This window comes from Muntiacus reevesi, chromosome 3 (genome assembly GCF_963930625.1).
Source record: "Muntiacus reevesi chromosome 3, mMunRee1.1, whole genome shotgun sequence".
In the NCBI taxonomy this organism is placed as follows: Eukaryota; Metazoa; Chordata; class Mammalia; order Artiodactyla; family Cervidae; genus Muntiacus; species Muntiacus reevesi.
Window position 1 is genome coordinate 211,734,626 of NC_089251.1, and position 27,036 is coordinate 211,761,661.

The following is a 27,036-nucleotide window of genomic DNA, read 5'->3' on the forward strand; positions in this document are numbered from 1 at the left end:
CAGGGATCCAACCCACGTCTTTTTTGTCTCCTACATTGGCAGGCAGATTCTTTACCACTGCACCACCTGGGAAACCCCTTTATACTAGATTTGCTGAATCAACATTTAATAAATCATCATATTTCTCAAAACAATTTTAGTGTAAATTGGATTCATCATCTGTGTATTTTCCCTTTATGTATACAGTAAAATTAGGGTCATTTAGACTATTGTTCAGTTCATTGTTCAGTTTCTGGAGTATTGAGATTCCCTTGTTTCTCCTTTTCTTTTCTTTTTCTCTGCCTTTTGGCCTGTTTGCATCTCCACAGAAGGAGGCATAGGAGCAGAGAGTCTATCATACAGTCAATAGATGCTTATCATGTGTATATGCCCAATGCTTACTGTCTCTGCTTCATGGAAGCTTGCTGTCCTCCTGTGGAGGCAGTATCCATGATAAATTGTGATCCATTCAAATGGCTTATTATCAAGTTGTGATTTGGTTCAGATTACCTGAGATGTGCAAGGTAATGAGACCTAGAAGTGAAGGGCGAGGCTGAGAAGAGGCATCATCTGAATTGTAAAGGCTTCAGAGGATGAAGAAATTGAACAGAAATAAGATACAGAGGAGTAGAGCATTGTAGACCTTCAAGGGACCCAGTTTTTAGCTGAGAATTTGTGGTGGGCAAATAAGAGAAATGACTTTGGGGCCAGAGTGGGCTGGATTACAAGGGCTTTGATTGTTGATTAGGACCTGACTTTAAAGAGATGTGTAAGAGGATTTGGGTCTTTGTGTGGTAGGCTATGGGAAGACAAGGATGATTTTAACCCAGTCCCTAAAATTGAAAAGAATTAGCATGATTCCTTGTAAGGAGCTTTGGCTAAAGCCTTGATAGAGCAAAAACTGAATGAAAGTTTGAAATTAAGTTTGGGGAGATTTGTCAGCTAACTTCAAAAGTTTTAATCCTTCTGGTTTTCAGAGATGACTGAGAATTAGCTTAATGTCATTTCTCCCCCTACTTTATCTTGCCTCTTTATATGTTCTCTGATGGGAGATTTACATTTGAAAAGTTTTATTATAGATTCTGGTAGGGAAATTGTACATTGTTGATTAATGTATCTTTTATAATCCTTGCTGTTATTGTAACACTGCTAATTTTATTAACACTTTCTCAAAGGAAAAATGAAAGTGAAATAAATGCCCGTGCAACCCCTTCATTATCTTGTCTGCCCTTGCTTTACTCACTTTGCTGAAATTCTAATGGAAAAAAAGGGGTCTGCTCACTAATTTTCTTTTCATGTGACATTCTAGCACTCCTCCAGTTCATTGCTTTAATGAAAATTGGCAGTTCTTGAGAAAAACCTTAACCATTCAGAAGAAAGCACCTTCTCCATGGACCATGAACAGAAGAGGAAGCTCTCTGGCCCAAATATGATACCATTTTTCAAATTTTGAGAGGTAGCCCTATTAGCCCTGTTCAAAGATTAGTCAGTCTCAGAGCAGAAGATAGTCAGGCCATCCCATCCCAAATGTCTTGTCATCCATGATCTTGCTCCCATGCTCAGAAGTTTGAAGTTTAAAGGCCATAATATCTCAAGAGCATTATCCTTTCTCTTTGGACTTTTATCAAATTAAGGGACAAGATGCTTTAAAAGCATCAACATCAAAGACTATTAGATGCTTTCCTGTTTTTCTTTTTTCATGGACCATTTACTTTCTATTCATTCATTCATTCATTCATTTATGCTCTACAACATGTAGGATCTTAGTTCCCCAACCACAGGTGGAACCCATGACCCCTACAGTGAAGGTTTGGCGCCCTAACCACTGGACCGACAGGGAAGTCCCTGGAACATTTATTTACTGGTAGTTAAAGCAAGATCAGATTGTTTCTGTATGAAGAATGACTAAGGTATGATTTTATTGTCACAGGAATTGTGTTTTGACAAATGTACCAATTTAATGTTGAGCTTTGAAGGGGCTATCTTAGGTCTCTGTTTATTGCAGTGACGAAGTCATTGATCAGAATTTGCTAGCAGCTCTTCTTTGGGAATTTCTCTGAGACAGTAAAGACACACAGAATACTTTGTGCTTAAATCTCAAATAGTAGCAGTGCCTGCCACAGATTTTCACCAGTTTTGCTCTGACTGGCTTTTGGCTATCCTGCAAATACTCTCCACTCTCAAAGCATGAGTCAATGTCATCACAAAGATAGTCCAAAGAGTGTGCTTGAGGCTGCAGTGGAAGTTTCTAGAGTGGGTCCCCAAGTGATTTTTTATTAATAGATACATTAGTGGAAAAGCATCAAGATGACTAATTTGAACTGGAAAATAGGCAACTAAGTGTACACATTCTTTTGCATTCATTACAGATAAGTGACCTAGTAATTAACAGCTTGGGATGTGGAGCTAGACAAACTGGGTTTAAATTCTAATGCTGCTACCTGGTAATGAGAGTCTTAGATTCCTCAGGGTAAAGGAAGGCTGGGATAGGTGTTTTTTAAGATTAAGTTTATCCCGAAATGCAGTGAAACTAAATTGAATGTATGTATGTATGATTGTGTGGGTTTCCCTGGGGGCTCATTGGTAAAGAATCTGTCTGCCAATGTAGAAGACACAGGTTCAATCCCTGGATCAAGAAGATCCCCAGAGAAGGAAATGGCAACCCACTCCAGTACTCTAGCCTGGGAAACCCCATGAACAGAGGAGCCTGGTGGGCTGTAGTTTAAAGAATCAGACATGACTGAGTGAGCATGCACTGTTACCAATGTGAAACTGTCATTGTGATGATCCCTCCTGTTCTCTATGGCCTAAGCTTCTTGGATGCCTTCACTGGTTGCTCTCCTCTGCTTTTCTCCTTTTCCTCTGATGCCTTTCTTATCCCTCTATAAGTCTTCATTCTCCTCCCTGTCATCATTTCTCTCTCTTTATTCCACGGTTGCCTCTTGTGAATCTTTTCTGTCTCGTGAATGAAGAGTGGGTCTGCTTCCACAGCACACAGAGGGAACGAGGATGAGCAGGTCTGTGGAATCCCACAGATTGTGGGTGGGATCGGGTGTCACCACTTGAGTGCTAAGCTGGACACTTAGTCAGTTTCCTTGGTGAGCAGGGCCAAGGCCGAGGCCTCTCCTGCCTGTGTTGCCACCTCCTACACTGCTCCTGTGATGGGAAGAAGGTGCACATACTCCTTTAGCCAGTGTCAGCTCCTCTCTCCTTAAGCACTTACTTTTCCCATCAGTGTAAGAAAAATAAACCAACTCCAATGAAATTAGTTTCCTGTCCTATCTTTGGAGTTAATTTAACTTCGGGACCGTGATTCAGAGCCAGGGTGTCAGGACCTACGATAGAGAAAACTTACGATTTTTCTGAGGAAGGGGCAGTTTGAGAAATATATTCACTATTATGATGGGAAAAAAAAAAAGAAAATCACTCAGTTGTGTCTGATTCTTTGTGGATTCTTTTTGGATTCTGGATAGTCCATGGAATTCTCCAGGCCAGAATACTGGAGTGGGTAGCCTTTCCCTTCTTCAGGGGATCTTTCCAACCCAGGGATCGAACCCAGGTCTCCCGTATTGCAAGCAGATTCTTTACCAGCTGAGGCACAAGGGAAGCCTAAGAATACTGGAGCGGGTAGCCTATCCCTTCTCCAGTGGATCTTCCCGACCCAGGAATCAAACAGGAGTCTTTTGAATTTCAGGCAGATTCTTTACCAGTTGAACTATCAAGGAAGCCCATATTATGATGGGAAGTTAAAGCCAAACAAACAAACAAACAAACAAACACTGTTACTTTCTTAAGTAAAACTCCAGAAAATAATCTAGACTTACCAGCCTTGCTTTGTGCTGATAGTCTCAAGATAGGCTTTGTCTTTGGAATGATAGAAATTATCAAGAGGAAGCTTTAATGTTCAGTTATTTAGGTTTATCTTTGGAATGAAGGGAAAGCCTACCCACTCCAGTATTCTGGCCTAGAGAATTCCATAGACTGTATAGTCCATGGTGTCACAAACAGTTGGACACAACTGAGCAATTTTCACTTTCTTTCTTTCTTGAAATGATAGAAATTATAAAGAGGAGGCTTTAGTGTTCAGTTATTTATTTATTTATTTGAGGAGGAAGCTGCATGAGAATATTATATTCACCAAATGGGGGATATGCTTTTTTTTAAAAAAGTACAAAAACAAAAAGTACAAAAACCCTGTTTATAGAGATAGCAAAAATGACCATCACATCCTAAGCAAGACAGCCTGACTGGGTGGCTCCTAGGAGACCCATTCCTATGTTTAATGAGAAGTTAATCTAAAAGAAACTGTCTGAGGCTGACAGGCCCCTTGTATTTGTTTGGGGGATTTTAATTTGATGTTAACCTGCTCATCACAGAAAATTCACAGGAGGTCTCAACCATAAAGAGCACCACTTTATACTTCAGTAAGTAGAATTAATGATCCCTGCATAAACTGGAGATAGGAAATTGATGATAACCTCCTTTGGGTTTTTCCATTTACCCCAATGTCATCAGCTATTTCATCATACTTCAGGAAAAATGAAACACTACTAGTTGTACTCAAAGCTATAAAAATCTCTAGTTTCACCCAAGTGAATTTCCCAGATATTGATACTTTGTATATTCAGCTTTGCTATTATATCCTACTTACCCAATAATATATAATTATTTGACTATTATTCACTAAAGGGCAGACAAGTATACCTACCAAATCACAGCAGTGCCTAGTTCTATCTACACCCCCCACCCCCAGATGTCCCTGAAGAACAAAAATTGTCACCGGTTGAGAGCGCCTGATCTGGATTCTTTTCAATAGCTGCATAATATTTCATAGTACGGATGTACCACTTTTTATGAAATCATTCCTTTCTTCATGATCATTGATTTATTCTCAGTATCTTTTTTGCCTGTTAAATTTATTATTTAGATGGTGCTGCCTTTGGTCCATGGTTATCATTCAGAAAACTGAAAGGCTTGCTGAGGTAAAGCCCATGCCTCTGCCTTTGCAGACAGCATTGGATGACCTCATTCACTTTATTCCTGAGTGAGCCCCAAGAACACCTATAAATGAGCAAAGCTGATGACTGCCTTGTGACGCATTGGGAAGCCGTGTCCCATCTGTCATGGGCAAGTAGTCTTCAGGCCCAGATGATGGCAGTCAGGTGGGAATAAAGGCTCAGTATCACCAAACATGGGCTTCTCAGATGGTTCAGCAGTAAAGAATCCACCTGCCAATGTGGGAGATGTAGGAGACTCAGGTTCAATCCCTATGTTGAGTAAGAGGCTTGGGTTTAATCCCTGGGTTGGTAAGATCCCCCGCTCACCCATCACCAAATATATAATTTTCAAGAGAAACTGGAAATCTGTATTTTATGTTTAAAAAAGTTTCAACATTTTAAGATTGGAAACTAAAATTTTGAAATATACTGTACAGGATAAATAAAACTAGTCTGCTGCCCAAATCTGGCTCACTGGTGGCCAGTCTACAACCTCCGAAATAGATGTCTATCACTGGTTGAAGTCCCTGTTTTCTTGGGCTTTCAGTCCTTTGACTAGTCACGAGTGGTGAGGATCTTGGACAACTTTTTGCCAGTGAGTGTTGATCTTTGACCCACCTGGTGTGCAGTGATGCCTCCTCCTGCCAGGTTCCCATCCTATTTCAGAGAGACCCAGACTCCCATTGCCTATATTGTCTCCAAGTTCCAAATGCTTATCTGGTGCTTTAGGGCCACTGACTTATGTGTTCTCTGGAAAAGCAGGGTCAGTGCTGTTTGATGCCTTGGATTCCTCTCTCCATGGTGCCCGGAGTGGCTCTGTGGGTGGGAGTGTTTACTGGGATTGGTGTCTTTCAGCAGCTTAGGAGCTACATACCTCTTTGGAATCTGTTGTTCATTTAGAGAGCATATGGCTGACTGATTTATTTACCTGGGTTTCCTCCCAGATAAAATTTTAAAATCAGAAGGGATGTTGGCAATCTCTCAGTGTAATGCTTTAATTTCACACTTTGGGAAAGCGAGGGAAAAGGGAAGTGACTTAGCAGAGGTTCCACATCTATGTCAAAATCCATCTAGTCAAAGCTATGGTTTTTCCAGTAGCCATGTATGGATGTGAGAATTGGATCACAAAGAAGGCTGAGCACCAAAGAATTGATGCTTTCAAACTGTGGTGTTGGAGAAGACTCTTGAGAGTCCCTTGGACTGCAAGGAGATCAAACCAGTCAATCCTAAAGGAAATCAACCCTATTCACTGGAAGGACTAATGCTGAGGCTCCAAGACTTTGGCCACTTGATGCAAAGAGCCAACTCATTGAATAAGACCCTGATGCTAGGAAAGATTGAAGGCAGGAGGAGAAGAGGGCAACAGAGGATGAGATGGTTGGGTGGTATCACTGACTCAATGAACATGAGTGTGAGCAAGCTCCAGGAGACGGTGAAGAATAGGGAAGCATAGTATGCTGCAGTCCAGGGGTTCGCAAAGAGTTCAACATGACTAAGTGACTGAACGACCACGGCTATGCCGAGGCTTCAGCAGCCCTCCTGGCCTCCCTTACCAGGGTTTCTTGACTACAGCCTCTATTGGGTGGCTTCCAAAGAAATCCTCTTTTTCTTTTTCTACCTTTCATTTGATTTGTCTGGTTGCTCACGTTTCTATAATACATCTCTGGGAGGCAACTCTTAGGTGTGGGTGTTAATTTGAGTTTTTGCTAAACCAATTAACCCCCTCCTACGTTAAGTCTTTTAAGACAACAGCCTTGTTCTTCTATTCAGGCATTTTTAAAAATTAATTCTTATTGGAGTATAGCTGATTACAGTGTTGTCTTAGTTCCTGCTATTCAGCAAAGTGAAGCAATTATATATATACATATATCTAATCTTTTTTAGATTCTTTTCTCATATAGGTCTTACAGAGTATTAAGTAGAGTTCCCTATGCTATATGGTAGGTGCTTATTAGCTATAGATTTTATATATAGTTATGTGTATATGTCAATTTCAATCTCTCGATTTATTTCTTCCCCTTTCCCCCTTCATAACTATAAATTCATTTTCTATATCTGTGACTATTTCTGTTTTGTAAATAGATTCATTTGTACCATGTACCATCCACATATAAGTGATATCCTCTGATATTTATCTTTCTCTATCTGACTTACTTCACTCAGTATGACAATCTCTAGGGCTATAGGGTCCTTCTATGCCACTGCAAATAACTTTATTTCATTCTTTTTCATGGCAAAGTAGTATTCCACCATGTACATGTACTACATCTTCCTTATCCATTCCTTCATCAATGAACATGCATTGTTTTAAAGCGGAGGATTTTGACTTGGGAATAGATTAGAGAAAACTTTTTTGCTGTTTTACTACCCAAAAGATTAGATTATATCAAATATGAGTTGCTGTTTCAGTAAATTAGATCTTGGGTTGGTGATGGTTTTGAAGACACAGCAATATGTGATAACTAGCAAGCTTTAGATGGGATTGAGTTGACAGACAGCTTGCCCCTTTGGTTGCAAATGTGCTGCACTCTGGTCCCTATGGATTTGACTTGCTGGTTTTCTGAACACAGAGCTGCCAACAGCTCTTAGCTGCTTAAGAAATAGGCATATTAAGCAGCTTTAGAGGAATGCCCTGTTGTAGAATAAGCTTTTATTCCAGTGTCACTCTGCTGTAAGGATGCTGTCAGCACAGTATGAGAAATGCTTTAGAGACTGCCCACCAGCTTGACACCCACGTTGGCCAAATCAGAACCATTAGGAATATGGCTATTTGGCAGTGGTTGCAAAAGCAGAAGTGATGGCATCAGAAGACACACACTATTCCAAGGAGTAGAAAATGTCCTCGCCTGAGAGTCTGGAGACCTGGATTCCCCTAACCCCTTAACTTCTCTGAGTCTTAGTAGACTTCTCTAGAGCATAGGGACTAAAGTAAATTGCCTTTTCCACCGCTTGGAGATGCTACTGAAGCCAATGTGCATGCATGCACACACATATACACCTACACAGGTGTGTTTTTCTTACAGGTTGAATTATGTCCCTCCAAAGTTCACATGTTAAAGTACTAACTCCCAGTTCCTTCAGAATGCGACCTTATTTGCACAAAGAGTTGTTGCAGATACTATTATTTAGTTGAAACAAGATCATACTAGAGTAACGTACACCCTCTAATTCAGTATGACTGGTGTCCTTTAAAGGGGACTCTTGGACACAGCCATGCACACAGGGAAACTTTGATGTTGCCACAAAGCTAATAACTAAAAAAAAAAAAACTAGGAGAGAGGCCTGAGTTCGATCCTTTCCTAGCACCCTGAAAGGAAGCAAGGTCCTGCTAACACCTTGATCTTGAACTTCTAGGCTTTAGAACTGTGAGACAAGTTTCTGTTTACTACTCAGTTTGCAGTACTTTGTTATGACAGTCCTAGAAGACTAATGCAATATGTATATGTAAATATACAAATACACACCCAGAAAATGACTTGAGATCTTTAAGGTTCATCAGCAACCTCTAGTACATCTTGTTATTGTTTAGTTGCTAAGTCATGTTGGATTCTTTAGCCCATACCCCACCAGGCTCCTCTGTCCGTGGGCTTTCCCAGGCAAGAGTATACTAGAGTTGGGTTGCCATTTCCTTGTGCAGGGGATCTTCCTGACCCAGGGATTGAACCCATGTATTCTGTGTTGCAGGCAGATTCTTTACCACTGAACCACCAGGGAAACCTCTAGTATGTCTTGGGCCAGTATAGACCTGGTAATGGCAGTGTGGAGTTAACTTGTTCTTAACAGTAGGCTGGACTGATCTTGGGGTGTAGGTAGGTGGATAGGCAGAATAGATAGACAGTAAGATCTGTGTGGGCAAGGACTATATTAGTTGTACTTGGCACCTTATGTTTAGTGCCCAGCACAAGAATTCAGCCCCAAGTTTTGATGCTGTTTGCTGAATGGACTAAATATGATCAGAGAAATTATTGTAATCACATTTTCTTTTTCTTTTTTTAAATTGAGAGAAAATTTGCTTAACAAAACTTCATCTTTTTAAAGAATAAAATCTAGTGTTTCTTTTTTACTATACTTACTAAATATGTATGTGTTATATATATATGTATATACATATATCTTCTCACCAACACTTGTCATTTCCTGGGTTTCTTAAATAGCCATTCTAATGATTGTGATTGTGGTTTTGATTTGTATTTTCTGAATGATTAGTGAGACGAGTATCTTTTCACGTGCCTATTGGCCATGTGCATATCTTTGGAGAAAAGTCAGTTCAAATTGTTTTCTATTTTTTAGTTGTTATTTTTGCTGTTTGGTTTAGGAATCCTTTATACATTCCAGTTATGGAATCTTTATTAAATTTGTAGTTTGTGAGTATTATCTGTCATAGTTTAGGCTATTTTTTAATTTTCTTGATAATACCCCTTGATGCAGAAAAGTTTTTAATTTTCATGACATACAATTTATCTATTTTTCTTTTTTTGCATGTGCTTTTGGTGTTATATTTAAGAAATGGTGGCCTACTCTGAGGTCAGTAATAATTGCCCCTCAGTTTTCTTCTAAGAGTTTTACAGTTTTAGCTTTTACATTTAGGTCTCTGATTCCATTTTGTTTTAATTTTTGTGTGTAGTGTAAGGTAGGGGTCCAGATTAATCATTTTGTGTTTGCCTATTGGGTCATGCCTACATCACATGGAAAGACTGTTCTTTCCCCACTGAATAGTGTTGGCATCTGTGTCAGAAACATTTGGCCATAGATGAATGGGTTTATTTCTCACTCAGTAATACTTCATTGATCTGTATGTTCATCTTATGCTAGCACCACAGTCTTGATTTACCATAGCTTTGTAGTAAGGTTCAAAACTGGAAATATTGCATGCAAATAATTTTTTTTTCTTTTTTTAAAGACTGTTTTGGCTTATGAGGCTTTCTTAACCAGCAGGTACAGCTGCGTCATTGTTATCCTTGGATTTTTGTCAAGTCACCTTGAAAATCAAAGATGTCATCTCACTTTAATCTTTAAATATGTACCTTCAGTAGGTAGAGAAAATATGTTTATATGCTCATTCTAGAGGTGGGGAAAGTGAGTGACAGAGTTCAAAGACTTGTTTAAAAGACCACAAAAGCATAATATTTACTAGAAGCAGGCCCCCTTATCTCTCAACATTATATGCTTCTTGTATAAAACAAAGTGTTTTTTTTATGTTAGCTATAAAAAGATAATTATAGATAAGAAGCAGAAGGAGGAGAAGGATAAAAGGAAAAGGAAGAGGAAGAAGAAGGACCAGGAGGAGTAAAAGCAAGGGTAGAAGAAGGGAGAAAAATTACCTATATCATAACCGAAAAAAAAGAGCTAGAAATTGGGGATTCTCCATTGGACCATGAGCAGTGATTTGTTGGTAAATGTTCCACAGCTGTTGAAATGGAGTTGTCTAGCAAAGGTAACACTTTGATTTGTGTTGTTTGCCAATTTCCATTGTGTAAAATCTCCTGCTTTTAAGGTCCCTATGTGGCATCCCTGAATGTGGATTTAGGAAGAGATGCACAGTCAAGTCTCATGAGCCTGTGCCAGTACACCACAGAAGGGTACTCCAGTTACTTGCTGCTCAAAGTGTAGTTTCATGAGTTTCAGAATTGGCAGCACTTGAAAGCTTCTAAGTCAGACTCTCAGGATCTACCCTGACTTATGAAATCAGAAGTAGCATTTTAACAAGGTACTTTGGTTCTTCTATGGACATTAAAGTTTGAGCAGCCTCGCCCTAAAGCCACACTGTCCAGGGTGGTAGCTACTAGCCACATGTGGTTACTTGTGGACAGTATGGCTAGTCCAAACTGAGACGGTCTGGAGGTTGTATAATACACTCCCTGTTTTGGACACTTAGCATATATGTCTTACTCTGTTTAGGCTGCTATAACAAATTACCATAGACTGAGTGGCTTAAACAACAAGCACTTATTTTTCACAGTTCTAGAGGTTGTGAAGTTCAAGATTGGGGTGTTGGCAGATTTGATGTTTGATAAAAACCTGCTTCCTGCCTTGTGGATAGCCTCCTTCTTGCTGTATCTTCACATGGCTGGCAGAAGAAGCTCTGATCTCTTTTCCTCTTCTTTTAAAGACATGAATCCCATTTTGGGGGCTCTACCCTCTTTGACACCATGTAAGCTTAATCACCTCTCAAAAGCCCTGACCCTTAATACCATCCCATTGGAAGTTAGCATTTCAACATATGAATTTGGGAGGAGACAATCAGGCAGTCCATAACAGTATGGGAAAAAATGTAAAATGTTTCCTAAATAACCTTTTACACTGATTACATGTCAATATGAAAATATACTGGGTTAAAGAAAATAAGTTATTAAAGTCAATTCCAACTCTTTATTTTTACTTTTTTAAAAATTAAGTTACTTATTTTAATTGGAGGATAATTACTTTACAATATTGTGGTGGTTTTTTCCATACATCGACAGGAATCAGCCATGGGTGTACATGTGCCCATGTGTTCCCCCATCCTGAACCCCACGTCCATCTCCCTCCCCACCCCATTCCTGTGGGTTGTCCCAGAGTACCAGCATTGAGTACTCTGCTTTATGCATCAAACTTGCACTGGGCATCTGTTTTACTTTGTTTAACATAGCCTCTAGAAAATGTAAAACTTCTGTTGTGGCCCACATTATACTGGACAGCATGGCCCTGAATCATGAAATCCCCAAAACTCTGATAGTTCTGCATGTCCCTTGGGCCTGTCTCTTTCTAAACTTCAAGTTGACCCAGGCATTTCTAATAATACATCCAGTTGCCCAAAGCCACACTGCGGGTAATCGCTAAAATCACGTCCCTCTTTTTCCTCACTGCTGCTCTTGTGCCCCACCTCTGAGGATGCAGAAGACATAGTAAACTAAAATAAATAGTTCTTTGCCACAGAAAGCTCAAGGACATTCTATGTCCAGAATAGGGGCGGATTCCAGAAGTGGGAAATTTCTTCTGTACCTCTTCTTACATCCATTGTTACCCAATAGGATCCCCAGCAATGGTGTGTCAGGCTGAGCATTTTCAGGGCCTTGGTGATCTCTCAGGGACTCATCTCTGCAACAAAGAAAGAGCCACTATATAACTCCCATTTCTAATAAACGACCTAAGAGTGGGTGCACCATGGCTCAACACATTAACCATATTTACCATCTAAGAGACAGAGAGCAACCTGTCTCGTCTGATGAGGAAGCTATAAAGTTTTAGTGGGTGGGGAGTAAATCAAGGCTTCCAGTTGCCTTGCAAAAATGCACTGCCTCATGCTGCATCTCACCCTCCACTCGCATGAGTGTATTTTTATTTCTCTGCATAAATAAAACATGATTCAAATCCACCCTCTTGTCTTAACTCCTGTGCTGGGCTCAACAACCCCAAAATTAAAGCTGGCATTGTGTTTCTAATGAGGCCTGAACATTAGTATGAAACATCTAAAACACTTGAAAGGTGAAAACGGCTTTAGGTTGAGGGGGGATAAAAAGAGGACTCATCCTCCCGTCCCTTTGAGAGGACATGCACAGTGCGGCTCCAGTCCCAGGCACAAAATAAGATCACAAAGCAGTTGCTTCACCTGATTCCCATGTGTTAGAGGCCAGGGCACCTGACGATTAGGAGTAGATAAACAACCAAGAAGTCAAATTGGCTCAGACAACCAGCTTTTAAAATTGACTCACAAGAGCAGTGGCAAGTGCTTAACTGTGTTCTATAGTCATGTGAATATGGTGAATATTTGGAGCCATTAGATTTTGTGGGTTGATATCAGTCAGCAGATTTCTTCTTTTTTCACCCAGAGTGTTTCAGACAGAAGCTAGTTTGTTGGCTATTGTAACTCTGCTCTGTCTCTCTTCTTCCTGAACTCTAATTTTGGAGCTGATATATAGAGAAAAGCAAGAATCAAGTGTCTTGTAGAGACCAGGAGGGTCCTGTGGTGAGATGTGGGGGTGATGTCTGAGCTGACCAGTCCCATGGGACTGGGGCTGGGGCAGTGGGTAGTGCCCAGAATCAGAGGACAGATAATGGTGGAAAGTTGCCAAGTTTGAGCTGCAGAAGCGTGTTCAAGGTGAAAATGAAAGTCTACAGCACTTGAATCAAATACTGGGGCTGGAAGTGGTACTTAGAGATGCCTGGCAACTGGAGCAAGAAAGGTGAAGGGAAGTGGTCAAAGTGAAGATCAGACCAAGCAGGTTCACACTTCTGTTTGGGTCCATGAACCACTGGTAAACTTTTTCCTGCATAGCTGCATTTGACCAAGAATATTATCTGTTTTATCTGACTCTTATCATTTCTCTTTATATATTTTTGTTTTACTTTAATGGTAACTTTTAGAGGGCATGTCCCCTTTTATGTATTTGTAAATTCTGTGTGAAACTTCTGCTCTTTGGCATTATGTTTATGTCACAATTTTATATAAATTTTATATAAAACACAATGTTATATATAACTTCAAGATTTAGAATAACAGGCAATACATAACACTGTATTCCAAAGAGAGCGATGGACATGGTCCCCTGACCTGAAAAAGACAACACAGAAAGATGACAGAATCCATGGTGCTTCCTTATCCTGTGTAAGAAGCAGCCTGGACAGTGGGAAGGATGTGAATTGCGGGTTGTAGACTTGGCAGGCGGGGGGGGGGGGGGGGGGGCATTTATTCTCTACTCTTTGAAGGAGGTTTTCTCCCAAGTCAAATGAGAGTGCTGTTTGTTGAGATTATGGAGTGCCCACAAGAAGAGGAGACTAGCACTCCCATCCCCATCTAGTTGGGTTCATGTGGAGAATCCATGGGTCTACTCTTGGCCACCTTTGGGGAGGAGTGTGATAGAGTGAGAAAGGCCTCTGCCACCTGGTACATATCCTGTAGGGCATGTGAGAACAGAACCTTGTCTCCCTACTGCCTGGAGAGCCCTGAAGTCCAGATGTTGTCTGGAGCAGTCATAATGGCAAGAGGATGAGAGAGGGCAATATTGGGGTGGCCTTCATGCCACACTTGACTCTAAGGATAAGTGAGTTTTCTCTGTGTATTGCAGAAAGTACTGGATTAGAACTTCTTACGGTCCCCTGCCAGACTATGGGAGCAGGATAAGTTACTACGGGTGTACCACCTGGGATAGGAGTGGAGGAAAATGTTAAAGAGGTCAGCCACAGAATGCCTCATCTTGTGAGGGAACTGGGAAAAGGTCCCCAAGGAAATCGCTCTTGCAATCCATAGCAGAGCCAGCACTGAAGTACCTCTGCCCCTGGGGGCATTGGTAATCTGCCCACAGGGAATCAGAACAATGGCATGGTTATATATAAAGTCCTTATTACCTTTCTTCTAGTCACCATGCCTGGTAAGAGTCAGAAAAGGAGAGAAGAGATGGAGGAAGAGAAAAAGTCAGACCATACCTCCTTAACCACTTCTGATCTTTACCCAAGGCATGGGACTGAGCAAAGAGCAGGTTGGAAGCTTTAAATTACATGTGAGATTGAAGTTTGAATTTATACTGAACTGTACTTACTTTTTTTTTAATTTAAAAGAGGAGTCAATTCCAGAATGGCACAAGTTCTTTTGTAAATAAAGGTGCCTAGAAAGTTTTTGGCTCAAACTCAACTATCATCAAAGGGTGATCTGGCAGAGAAGGGAGAAGGCAGTGGTTGGGAAGAAAAATAAAACTTTTTCATGCTTAGAATTTATTGAGACTTTCTAGAATATTTAAAAAACCTGTTAAGATAGTTCTTCCACTGTTTTCATGGCACAGGACAATAGACAATGATAATTCCATTTGTAAGGCAAACCGAGGCAAAGGCATGCCTACTTATGCCTAGAGGTAGCTATTGGCCACTGGTTGAGTATTTTCAGCCCCACCCTCCTAACCCGGGCCCTTCCTAAAGGGCTGATGACCATGTCCATGAATTGGGACACTTTATTTTACACTTAGAAGTGTAAGCTCAGAGTGACCAGGAGAATGCCTTGTCTTCCTTTAAATTAATAGCAGAAAGGATGATTTTTATCCCTTTAGCCTACTTAGAATTGCCTATGGAAACCCCAAGGTTAAATTCTCATCTACATATTAGTGTAGAAGCAGCAGAGAATAATGGAACAAATATTGGCTTAGGATACAAAGTTCCAACATTGTCAATGGCCGGCTATTTATCTTGGGTAGGACACTAATCTATCTGGGTTTTTGTTTCCTTAATTGTAAAATGAGGGGTTTGGGATCATGTGTTTAATAAATGGCAGCGGGCTGAGCACACACGCAGTCATCACCAGCACCATCATCACCCCTCTCTAAGACTGAGCAGTAAAGGGAAAGAGCAATAATCATCTGGTTAGATTAGTTCATCAAATTTTGATTGGATTTCTGCCACACATGGGGCATAAAAGGCAATTATAAAGTTCCCTGAAGCATGTAAAGTGGGACATTTGTCCCCTAAGGCTGCAGAACCCTCCAACGTCCTCAGTGTCATTCTGTAGGACACATGATATATGGTTACATGTCTCTCTGTGGCCTCTGAGATCTTTCCTGCAGTATTTGTTTATTCCACGCAGCAGCACATACAGGCCACCCACTGGGTGAGGAGTGGGGTTGATTCCCTGCCACTGCCAGTCCCAGTCCTCATATCTCCAGTCCTCTGGTTTCTATAGGCACCCAAAAGAGACAATATGGCTGGTGGAGTGTCACTTTCATCTAATGCCTGAAATATTAGAAATGGATTTGGGACATCCATGATCTGTCAGTACTGTGTTTGGTTAAATATCAAAATTTAGCTGCTATTTGCCCAAATGTCTTGAAATTATTATTTGAGGGGAGAGTGGTATATATGTCCAGTAGAAATGGGAATCACTTTATATGCATTCATTTTTCTCAGGCAAGGAATTCATAGGCAGTAATCTGGGTAGAAAGAACTTATTGTTCTTCCTTGGGAGCTGACCTCCGTGAATTAATAAATACCAGGTACTTTGTTCATTGCCTCCTTGTTTTCTTCCTTCATTTTATCCCACACATTTTGACTTGGGTTCCCCTGAAAGTAGAACTTTGAGAGTAGGCTCTGCGTGCATGTGATTATTTTGGAGGTGATCCTAAAAGAGGAGTGAGAGAACAACAATGAGTCAGGAAAGGAAGGAAGTCAAGCAAAAGCATTATTGAGCTCATTACTTTCCAGAACCATCCACTGGAAATATGAAAGACCATAACCTTTATTCACCAGCTTGCTTTCCTCACTGTTTGATGACTCCCCGCAGGGGCATCACCTCTCCTGCATTTTGAACTCCCAGTTCCTTAGAGATGACCCTGGGGCAGCTCTTGAGGCATTTTTGACACCAGGAGCTCTCCACTCTTCTAGGGCTGAAATCAGATACGGGCTGGGAGATGTAACAAAGGTACAATAAGAAGTGTCTGCTTATGCTAAAAAGGATTTATGGTGGCCTGCAAACATGCATATGTTAACATGTACTTTAATATATATTCAAATGAGTTAAAAATGAGGTGGCAGTAACAAAGTTATTATAAGAACAGATGTCATTTAATCTTAAATGCTACTTGGATGTGGGGCTTAAATAAAAGACTCTGAACTTTGGAACAGTCAACATGAAAAGGGAATCATGATAAAGTACAAACTTTACAATGACTGAAAGGCAACAACGAGCCAGCTGCTCAGTATAAACATGGCTATTTAAGGTGCTGATATCAAAGAAAAATTTTCCTGAGCATCCTCAGACAGAATAAGAGGAGGTGATGAATTACATTCCGGTCAAAATGTTGAGTATCAACTTTGGTGTAGTTTTATAATTCTGTTTCTTATATTTGAATATAGGCAAATAAATTCCTCCAGGCTAGGCTCACTAGGCTCCTCTGTCCATAGGATTTCCCAGGAAAGAATACTGGAGCAGGTTGCCATTTCTTCCTCCAGGGGATCTTTCCAACCCAGGGATGGAACCCGAGTGTCTAGGGTCTCCTACACTGGCAAGTGGATTCTTTACTATTGAGTCACCTGGAAAGCCCCAAATCATGATAAGTTAAAACACACACACACACACGACAACTAAGGTAGGGATGGGTAAGGGATTAGATGCAGTTCACTTAGTGTGCCTCTAACAGCCCCATTAATAGATGGTTTTAGAGATGAAAGAAATCAATGACTCAATGACTTTTAGAGTTAGCCTTGCCATGAGTCTGTTTCTTATACCTCTTTTTCTCTCTTTTCTCAACTGTCTCTCTCATTACCATTCTTTCCTTAGAATAGCAGAAAGAGCATGGACTTTGGAGTGAAATTTTACTATTCATCAGTTGCTAATATCAGATAAAAAGTCTTATCTTTACCCTCAGGTATGGTAGTTATTAGCTGTATTGCCTTTTTCTAATGATAGAAGCAGTGCATTTTCTTTTAGACAAACTTGAAAAAAAAATGAGAAAGAAAAATCTTAAAACCATCTCTAAATTAACTATCCATACAAAGAAAAGGTGATTAAATTATTACCATGTTGTATTTTGGTAAATTTCTTTCCAGTCATGTATGTACAAGCAGTTTTTTTACTATATTGTGTATTGTTTTTTCCTGATTTTAACTTTCTCATTGTATTATGAAAATCTCCCCATACTAATGAATATATAATAACATAGTCACTTTTAATGGATGCATTATAACCCATCAAATAATGTGCCATTATTGTTTAACCATACATGATTATTAGATATTTAGATTGCTTCCAATTTTGGATTATTACAATTAAAGGCATAAAAAATATCCTTGTATAAAATTCTATGGGTTTTTCATCCAAATATTTCTTTAGAATCAACCCTTAGATCTGGAATTTCTGGGATAAATGATTTAAAAATTATAAGGTTTTGATTCATTTTGCCAAATTGCCTTTCAAAAATATTGTATCCACTTATTCCCCTAGAAGCAGTGTGTCAGCTTGCCTACATCACAGAAGTTATGTATCATATCCCAAGGATTGAACCTGCATCTCCTGCATTGCAGGCAAATTCCTTACTGTCTGAGCCGCCAGGGCAGCCCCATGTCAATATATATACAGTATAGATCATGACTGTAGAATGATTTGGTCTAAAGTTAGCTATCAACTAGGGAAATAAAAAGTACTCTAAGAAAGGCAATTTAATAAGACATTGGTTGCACAGATGATGGGTAGATAAGAAGATAAATCCAATGCTAGGGACTGAATTGTGTCCCACTGAAATTCATGTTAAAGACCTAATCTCCAATGTGATGATATTTCAAGATGGGGACTTGGGGAGGCAATTAGGTTTAGATGAGGTCATAAGGGTTGGGCCCTCATGATGGGATTAATGCCCTTATAAAAAGAGACATCAGAGTTTGCTTATTCTCTTTCTATACACACCAAGGAGAGGAAAGTCCCTATGAACACATAGCAAGAAGGCATCCATGTTTAAGCCAGGAAGAGGGCCTTCACCAGGAACTGAGTTGACCAGTACTTTGGTTTTGAACTTTCTGTCCTCCAGAACCATGAGAAATACATTTCTATTGTTTAAGTCACTGTGTTCATGATGTTTTATTATGGCAACCCGAGCTAAGACCTATGCTAACTCAGAGATTACAACAACTGGAAGGAACTACTCTCCCTGGGCTAGAAGTACAGTTATCAGAGCCTGCAGTCATCTGAAGCAGATTGGAACCGTGGCAGCCTGCCCTTTGGTTGCTGGAATGACAGAGGAGGTACAGCCTGAGCAAGAGAGAAATGAGGAGAAACATCCTGCCCTTTCTCCTCCCTCCTGTTCTCCAGTCTTCCATCAGAGCCTCACACTAGTGGAACAGTGTGGAACAGCTAAGGTGGAGGCATGGGAAAGCCTCAGGGCCATGGACCATGTGGTGCAGAGCAGGAAGGGGTAGGGATGGATCTGAGGATGCATATACCCAGGAATGCAGAAGATGCTTTGTTTGGCCGGCACCGTGTCTGAAATGCTCCGCGATTTTGCCTCTGGTTGGGGCATGGTCTTTCAAGTTAGGCTGGGCTCAGTGCCAGCACAAGTTATTACATAGCTGCTTTCCTGCCTGCTTTAATTGATAGACGATGGAAGGCAGGTGAGGGCATTTTAAGAGTAGAGACAGCATGGGGAAAACATGGGGGCGGAAATGGTAAGCCACAGATGCCAATTACTACAGTTTTTTCTAAGATAGCCTGGCCATCCAAAGTTTTAATTTCTAAAGGACATAACCTTGACACTTAATGTTCCATAGTAAAATCCACAGAATGAACAGGTTTCGAAGTGTGTCTGTATATCTTCTGTCTTGTGAAAAGCTGTTTTGTATGCATCTGAAATAGGCTGAATTAGGCAGAATGATATCCACATGGGCTCATCCTCATTCTTCCTAAATTTTTACAGCTTTGTAGAGAGCAGTGTGCATGTAATGACCCTTGACCCTGCGTCTATTACTGATGCCGTTCTGCGAGCCCAGCGCATCCAGCCAGCATCTACTCAGGCCCACTGTGGGGGACACAGCCGATGTTTCACAGTGCAGAGAGGAAATAAGGACATTTGAGAACTTTCGCCAAGGCCAAGAGAAAGGGCAAGGTTAGTCATTTTGCTGGGTGGGCTGGTGAGATCCAAACTGCAGGCTTTGGAAGCTTCCTGCCTGTCTGACTGCAGTGCAGTGGGGGCTCGTGCAGGGCCACGTCTGCCTGGAAGTGGGGAGCACCTTGGTCTAAGTTAGACAAGGTGCTGTGTGGGCGCTTCTCCAGTACCCAGACTTCGGGAAGTTCTGGCCTTCTTTCTGAGCCCTCTCCTTAAAGCCAACTTGTCCCATTTGTACATTTCCAAAAGGAAAGAGAAGTAGGTGTTTCTGCTACAGACTGGACTCCTCCTACCCTTTCTCACCAGGTGGTTCCTCTGCTTTATTTTCACCTCCTATTTCATGTTCCTGTTCAGTTTTTCTCATTTGTCTCTATTATTCTGGAATAATCTCTTGCTTTGGGGTGACCTGGTTTGTCTTAAGGAGAGTAGGCTCTGACAACGATTCATTCTAACCAACATTGACTGTAGGGGCCACAGACATGGACGCCTCCAGGGCGAGGTGGTCTCCGGAGAGGTTTAAGCAGTGGGGGTGAGGAGGCCCACCAAACCCTGTTGGAGGCATCTCTTGGCCTGAATGGGTTACAGGCAGTGGGAGCTCGGGGCTCATGTTGTTGATTTTGATATATTTCAAGAAAACTTGGAGACTTGTGAAAATTTTTAAAGGTGAGAAATTCTAAAACTTTTAAAAACAATGTGTCAACTATAGAATCTGCTTCTATGTCAAAATCTGGCCCAGGGGCCAAAAGTTTGCCATCTTTGGCTTGAGGAGTGTTTCCTGTGCGAGGGGCTATGGGCAACACCAAGGAGGGGTACACGGTGCACATATCCTGAAGGGGCTTCAGTGGGGCAGTGTGACTGGAGAAACGAAGACATGCTATCAAGTGAGATTCCAGGAAAGGCTATGGGTTCCCCCAAGGGAAGAGTTTTAATGAAAATATTTTTCTTTATGTGATTTTAACATGAAATATTAATTCTGCCTTAAACCATTGAACTTCAAAATAGGGAAAAACCTTCTGTGCTGTTCTTAGGGTCAGGTGTACATGATTAAAGTTGAGATCACTTTAATAATGAGGCCTTTTAGTACTTGATGAAATATCAGTAAATCCCCTTGAGATGACAGACATACTGATTTCCAGTCTGGTGTGTTATAGTGAAATTCCTGTGTAAATAGTGAAATGAGATCTTAAAGGATCACTTTTTTCTAGGCAGGATGACTAATAAGAGAGGCAATCCTTTAAGATGTGGCCACACACTCAGCAGCCTGATCATTCTGCAACTTCCAAATGTGCAACTTGGCAAGTTGGGGCCAAACCAGGCATGGAGAGGCATCTCGGGCAGGGCTCTGCTTGGGGGCAGTTGCAAGCGGGCCAGGTGGTGGGAGAGAGGCCAGAATTGGCAGGTCAACTATCTCAGTATCCCAGGACCTGGGCCTCTTCCAAGGCTCTTCACAGGTCATACTCCAGTTATCTGTACTTTCCCTCTAGCAGGACCTGAGCATCTGGGGCCAGGATCAGTACTGTACTATTCTAGTGCCTCCCAGATCGGATGGTATAAACAGACATATTGAATGTCAGTTGAATGAATGAATAAGTGATAAATTAAGTAAAAATCTAGGCAGGGGTATGGTTTTAGGGAAACTCAACAAGAGGTGGTGGTGCTGCTGGCTGGCAGGTGGGTAGGGTGCCATGAGGGGTGGTATGGAGCTGCAGTGTGTGCAGACCCTTCCCTGTGGGAAGAAGGTAAAATCAAGAGCAGTCCCTGGCTTCAGAACGAGGGTGGGTCACCATGGCAGGACTCAGTCAGAGAACACAGCCTAACTCAGGGATTAAGGAGCTGAGCACAGCTTCCAGTCCGTAGGGAGCACAGGGCAAGAATGGATGCTCAGACATCTAAGAAATTCAAGTTCAAATCTCAGCTCTACTTTTTCCTCAGTGTGTGACTGGGCAAAGTCTGGGCATAGACTTCACCTCTCTATGTCTTGGTGTCTTTATCTCTCTTTTTAAAAAATTTTTATTGAAGGATAATTTCTTCTATTGTTCTCTGTCCAACCTCAACATGATTCAGCCATAGGTATACATATACCCCCTCCTTTTGAATCTCCCTCCCATCGCTGGACCCATCCCACCCCTCTAAGTTGGTACAGAGCTCTTGTTGGAGTTTCCTGAGCCAGACAGCAAATTCCCGTTGGCTATCTATTTTATATATGTTAATGTAAGTTTCCATATTACTCTTTTCATACATCTCATCCGCCCCTCCCCTCTCTCCATGTCCATAAGTCTGTTCTCTATATCTGTTTCTCCATTCAGTTCAGTTCAGTCACTCAGTCATGTCCGACTCTTTGCAACCCCATGAACTGCAGCACGCTAGGCCTACCAGTCCATCACCAACTCCCAGAGTCCACCCAAACCCATGTCTATTGAGTCGGTGATGCCATCCAACCATCTCATCCTCTGTTGTCCCCTACTCCTCCTGCCCTCAATCTTTCCCAGCCTTAGGGTCTTTTCAAATGAGTCAGCTCTTCACATCATGTGGCCAAAGTATTGGAGTTTCAGCTTCAACATCAGTCCTTACAATGAACACCCAGGACTGATCTTCTTTAGGATGGACTGGTTGGATCTCCTTGCAGTCCAAGGGACTCTCAAGAGTCTTCTCCAACACCACCGTTCAAAAGCATCAATTCTTCGGCACTCAGCATTCTTTATAGTCCACCTCTCACATCCATACATTACCACTGGAAAAACCATAGCCTTGACTAGACGAACCTTTGCTGGCAGAGTAATGTCTCTGCTTTTTAATATGCTGTCTAGGTTGGTCATAACTTTCCTCCCAAGGAGTAAGTGTCTTTTAATTTCATGGCTGCAATCACCATCTGCAGTGATTTTGGAGCCCAGAAAAATAAAGTCAGCCACTGTTTCTGCTGTTTCCCCATCTATTTGCCATAAGTGATGGGACTGGATGCCATGATCTTTGTTTTCTGAATGTTGAGCTTTAAGCCAACTTTTTCACTCTCCTCTTTCACTTTCATCAAGAGGCTCTTTAGTTCCTCTTCACTTTCTGTCATAAGGATGGTGTCATCTGCACATCTGAGGTTATTGATATTTCTCCTGGCAGTCTTGATTCCAGCTTGTGCTTCTTCCAGCCCAGCATTTCTCATGTTGTACTCTGCATATGAGTTAAATAAGCAGGGTGACAATATACAGCCTTGACATACTCCTTTTCCTATTTGGAACAAGTCTGTTGTTCCATGTCCAGTTCTAACTGTTACTTCCTGACCTACATACAGATTTCTCAAGAGGCAGATCAGGTGGTCTGGTACTCCCATCTCCTTCAGAATTTTCCACAGCTTATTGTGATCCACACAGTCAAAGGCTTTGGCATAGTCAATAAAGCAGAAATAGATGTTCTTCTGAAACTCTCTTGCATTTTTGATGATCCAACGGATGTTGGCAATTTGATCTCTGGTTCCTCTGCCTTTTCGAAAACCAACTTGAACATCTGGAAGTTCACGATTCACATATTGCTAAAGTAAAGAAATTCTTCAGTACCATTTTTCTAGATTCCATATATATGCATTAGAATATGATGTTTATCTTTCTCTTTCTGACTCACTTCACTCTGCATAATAGGATCTAGGCTCATCCACCACATCAGAACTGATTCAAATGCGTTCCTTTTTATGGCTGAGTAATATTCTATTGTGTATATATACCACCACTTCTTTATCCATTTATCTGTCTGTGGACCTCTAGGTTGCTTCCACGTTTTAGCTATTGTAAATAGTGCGGCAATGAACAATGGGATACATGTGTCTTTTTCAGTTTTGGTTTCCTCAGGGTATATGCCTGGGAGTGGGATTGCTGGGTTGTATGGTGGTTTTGTTCCTAGTTTTTAAAGAAATCTCCATACCGTCTTCCATAGTGACTGTATCAATTTACATTCCCACCAACAGTGCAAAAGTGTTTCCTTTTCTCCACATCCTCTCCAGCATTTAGTGCTTGTAGATTTTTTGATGATGGCTATTCCAGAAAAACATCTACTTCTGCTTTATTGACTGTGCCAAAACCTTTGACTGTGTGGATCACAACAAACTGTGGAAAATTCTTAAAGAGATGGAAATACCAGGCCACCTGACCTGTCTCCTGAGAAATCTGTATGCAGGTCAAGAAGCAACAGTTAGAATTGGACATGGAAAATCAGTGGTTCCAAATCGGGAAAGGAGTGCGTCAAGGTTATATATTTAACTTATATGCAGAGTACATCATGAGAAATGCTGGACTGGATAAAGCACAAGCTGGAATCAAGATTGCCAGGAGAAATAGCAATAAACTCAGATAAGCAGATGACACCACCCTTATGGCAGAAAGTGAAGAGGAACTAAAGAGCCTCTTGATGAAAGTGAAAGAGGAGAGTGAAAAAGTTCACTTAAAATTAAGCATTCAGAAGGCTAAGATCATGACATCTGCTCCCATCACTTCATGGCAAATAGATGGAGAAACAGTGGAAACAGTGACAGACTTCATTTTCTCGGGCTCCAAAATAACTGCAGATGGTGATGGTAGTCATGAAATTAAAAGTGCTTGCTCCTTGGAAGAAAAGTTATGACCAACCTAGACAGCCTATTAAAAAGCAGAGACATTACTCTGCCAACAAATGTCCATCTAGTCAAAGGTATGTTTTTTTCCAGTAGTCATATATGGATGTGAGAGTTGGACTATAAAGAAAGCTGAGCACCGAAGAATTGATGCTTTTGTACTGTGGTATTGGAGAAGATTCTTGAGAGTCCCTTGGACACCAAGGAGATCCAACCAGTCCATCCTAAAGGAGATCAGTCCTGAATATTCATTGGAAGGACTGATGTTGAAGCTGAAACTCCAATACGTGGGCCACCTGGTGAGAAGAGCTGACTCATTTGAAAAGACCCTGATGCTGGGAAAGATTGAAGGCGGGAGGAGAAGGGAACAACAGAGGATGAGATGGTTGGATAGCAACACTGACTCAATGGACATGAGTTTGGGTAAACTCTGGGAGTTGGTGATGGACAGGGAGGCCTGGCATGCTGCAGTCGCAAAATATTGGACACAACTGAGTGACAGAACTGAACTGATTCTCACCAGTGTGAGGTGATATCTCATTGTAGTTTTCATTTGCGTTTCTCTAATAATGAGCAACGTTAAGCATCTTTTCATGTGCTTGTTAGCCATCTGTATGTTTTCTTCAGAGAAATGTCTGTTTAGGTCTTTTTCCTACTTTTTGATTGGGTAGTTTGTTTTTCTAGCATTGAGTTCTATGAGCTGCTTGTATATTTTGGAAATGAATCCTGTGTCAGTTGTTTCATCTGCTATTATTTTCTTTTATACTGAGGGTTGTCTTTTCACCTTGCTTATAGTTTCCTTTGCTGTGAAGAAGTTTTTAAGTTTAATCAGGTCCGACTTGTTTACTTTTGTTTTTGTTTCCATTACTCTAGGAGATGGGTCATAGAGAATCTTGCTTTGATTTATGTCATCGAGTGTTCTGCCTGTTTTCCTCTAAGAGTTTTATAGTTTCTGGTCTTACATTTAGGTCTTTAATCCATTTTGAGTTTATGTATGGTGTTAGGAAGTGTTCTAATTTCATTCTTTTACAAGTAGCTGTCCAGTTTTCCCATCACTGACTATTGAAGAGGCTGTCTTTGCCCCATTGTATATTCTTGCCTCCTTTGTCAAAAATAAGGTGCCCATAGGTGCATGGGTTTATTTCTGGGCTTTCTATCTTGTTCCATTGATTTATATTTCTGTTTTGTGCCAGTACCATACTGTCTTGATGACTGTAGCTTTGTTTCTTCAGCTCCATTCTTTTTCAGGACTGCTTTGGCTATTTGGGGGTATTTTATGCTTCCATATGAATTGTGAAATTTTTTGTTCTAGCTGTGAAAAATGTTTTCAGTAATTTGATAGGGATCACATTGAATCTGTAGATTGCATTTGGTAGTATAGTCATTTTCACAGTATTGATTCTTCCTACCCAGGAATATGGAATATCTCTCCATCTGTTTCTGTCATCTTGATTTCTTTCATTAGTGTCTTATAATTTTCTGTTTGCAGTTATTTTTTCTCTTTAGGTAAATCTATTCCTAGATATTTAATTCTTTTAGTTGTACTGGTGAGTGGGATTGATTCCTTACTTTCTCTTTCTGATTTTTCATTATTAGTATATAGAAATGTAAGTGATTTTTGTGTATTGATTTTGTATCCTGCAACTTTGCTAAATTCACTCATTAAGCTCTAGTAATTTTCTGATACTATCTTTAGGATTTTCTATGTACAGTATCATGTCCTCTGCAAACAGTGAGAGCTTTACTTCTTCTTTTCTGATCTGGATTTCTTTTCTTTTCTTTTCTTCTCTGATTGCTGTAGCTAGGACTTCCAGAACTGTGTTGAATAATGGTGGTGAAAGTGGACACTCTTGTCTTGTTCCTGATCTTAGGGGAAATGCTTTCAATTTTTTACCATTGAGGATAATGTTTGCTGTATGTCTTTATCTCTTAAATGGGGATATAATTTGTAGGAAGATACAATGAAATGTTCTGTATGAAGCACTTAGCATAGTGCTTGGCAGAATATCATTAACACAAATAGAGATAGGGCTTAATTAGTAACAGCATCCTTGATGTTGAGATGTTCTCGCAGTAACCAGGAGCTAGGGAAATGATATTAGGTGTTTTGAGATCTTCTTCACCCTCACCTCAGCCAAAGTGTTGAGAGTACATATTTCAAAAGCTTCCTAGGATATTCTGATAATTCCTTCTCCATGCCCTCTTCTAAGATAACTTGCATTTTTATTTCTTTAAATCACCCCCTTATCCCAAACTGGTGTAGGTTTCAACATCTTGTTAGGAGATTTTATAGGAGGTGGAGGTGAAGGTAAGACACCCCTAGATTGTGGGGATTAAAAGGATATTGGGGCAGGTTGGGCTGATATATCCATAAGACAGAGCACACCCAGGGCCTGGGGCCTGCAATATTTTTAAGGACTCATGATAGTATTTTATGTTCTTTTACAAAAAGAAAGAAAAATTAACTTTCAGTTTGGAGAAAGCATTTTAATAAATAATTAATATGGTCATCTTTGTACTGATGTAGTCATAAAATTAACATTTTACTTTTTAATGAAAGAAGTGGCCTACAAAAACAAGTGAGCAGAAGTCATAACGTGGTCCTGCGGACAGGGACCCCAGCAAGTCATGACACTGGTATTTCTCTGAGGGTATGGAAAGCACCTAGAAAGTAGATTAAAATGCAGGTTCCTGGACCCAGATTCCAGGAAGTCAGATGCAGCCTTTGATGAGTCTAAGAGTCAACATTTTAATAGAAAGCCTGTACCTTCTGAAGCAGGCTGGAGGAGTCTTGAGAAACCCAGACCCTGCTCTCAAGTCAGTTGTGGTCTTGTCCCTGGCGGTGAGAGAGTAACAGGCAGGAAGGCCAGGGGTCTCCAAATGGAGGTATGAGACTGTAAGTGCCAGACATTTTTATCTC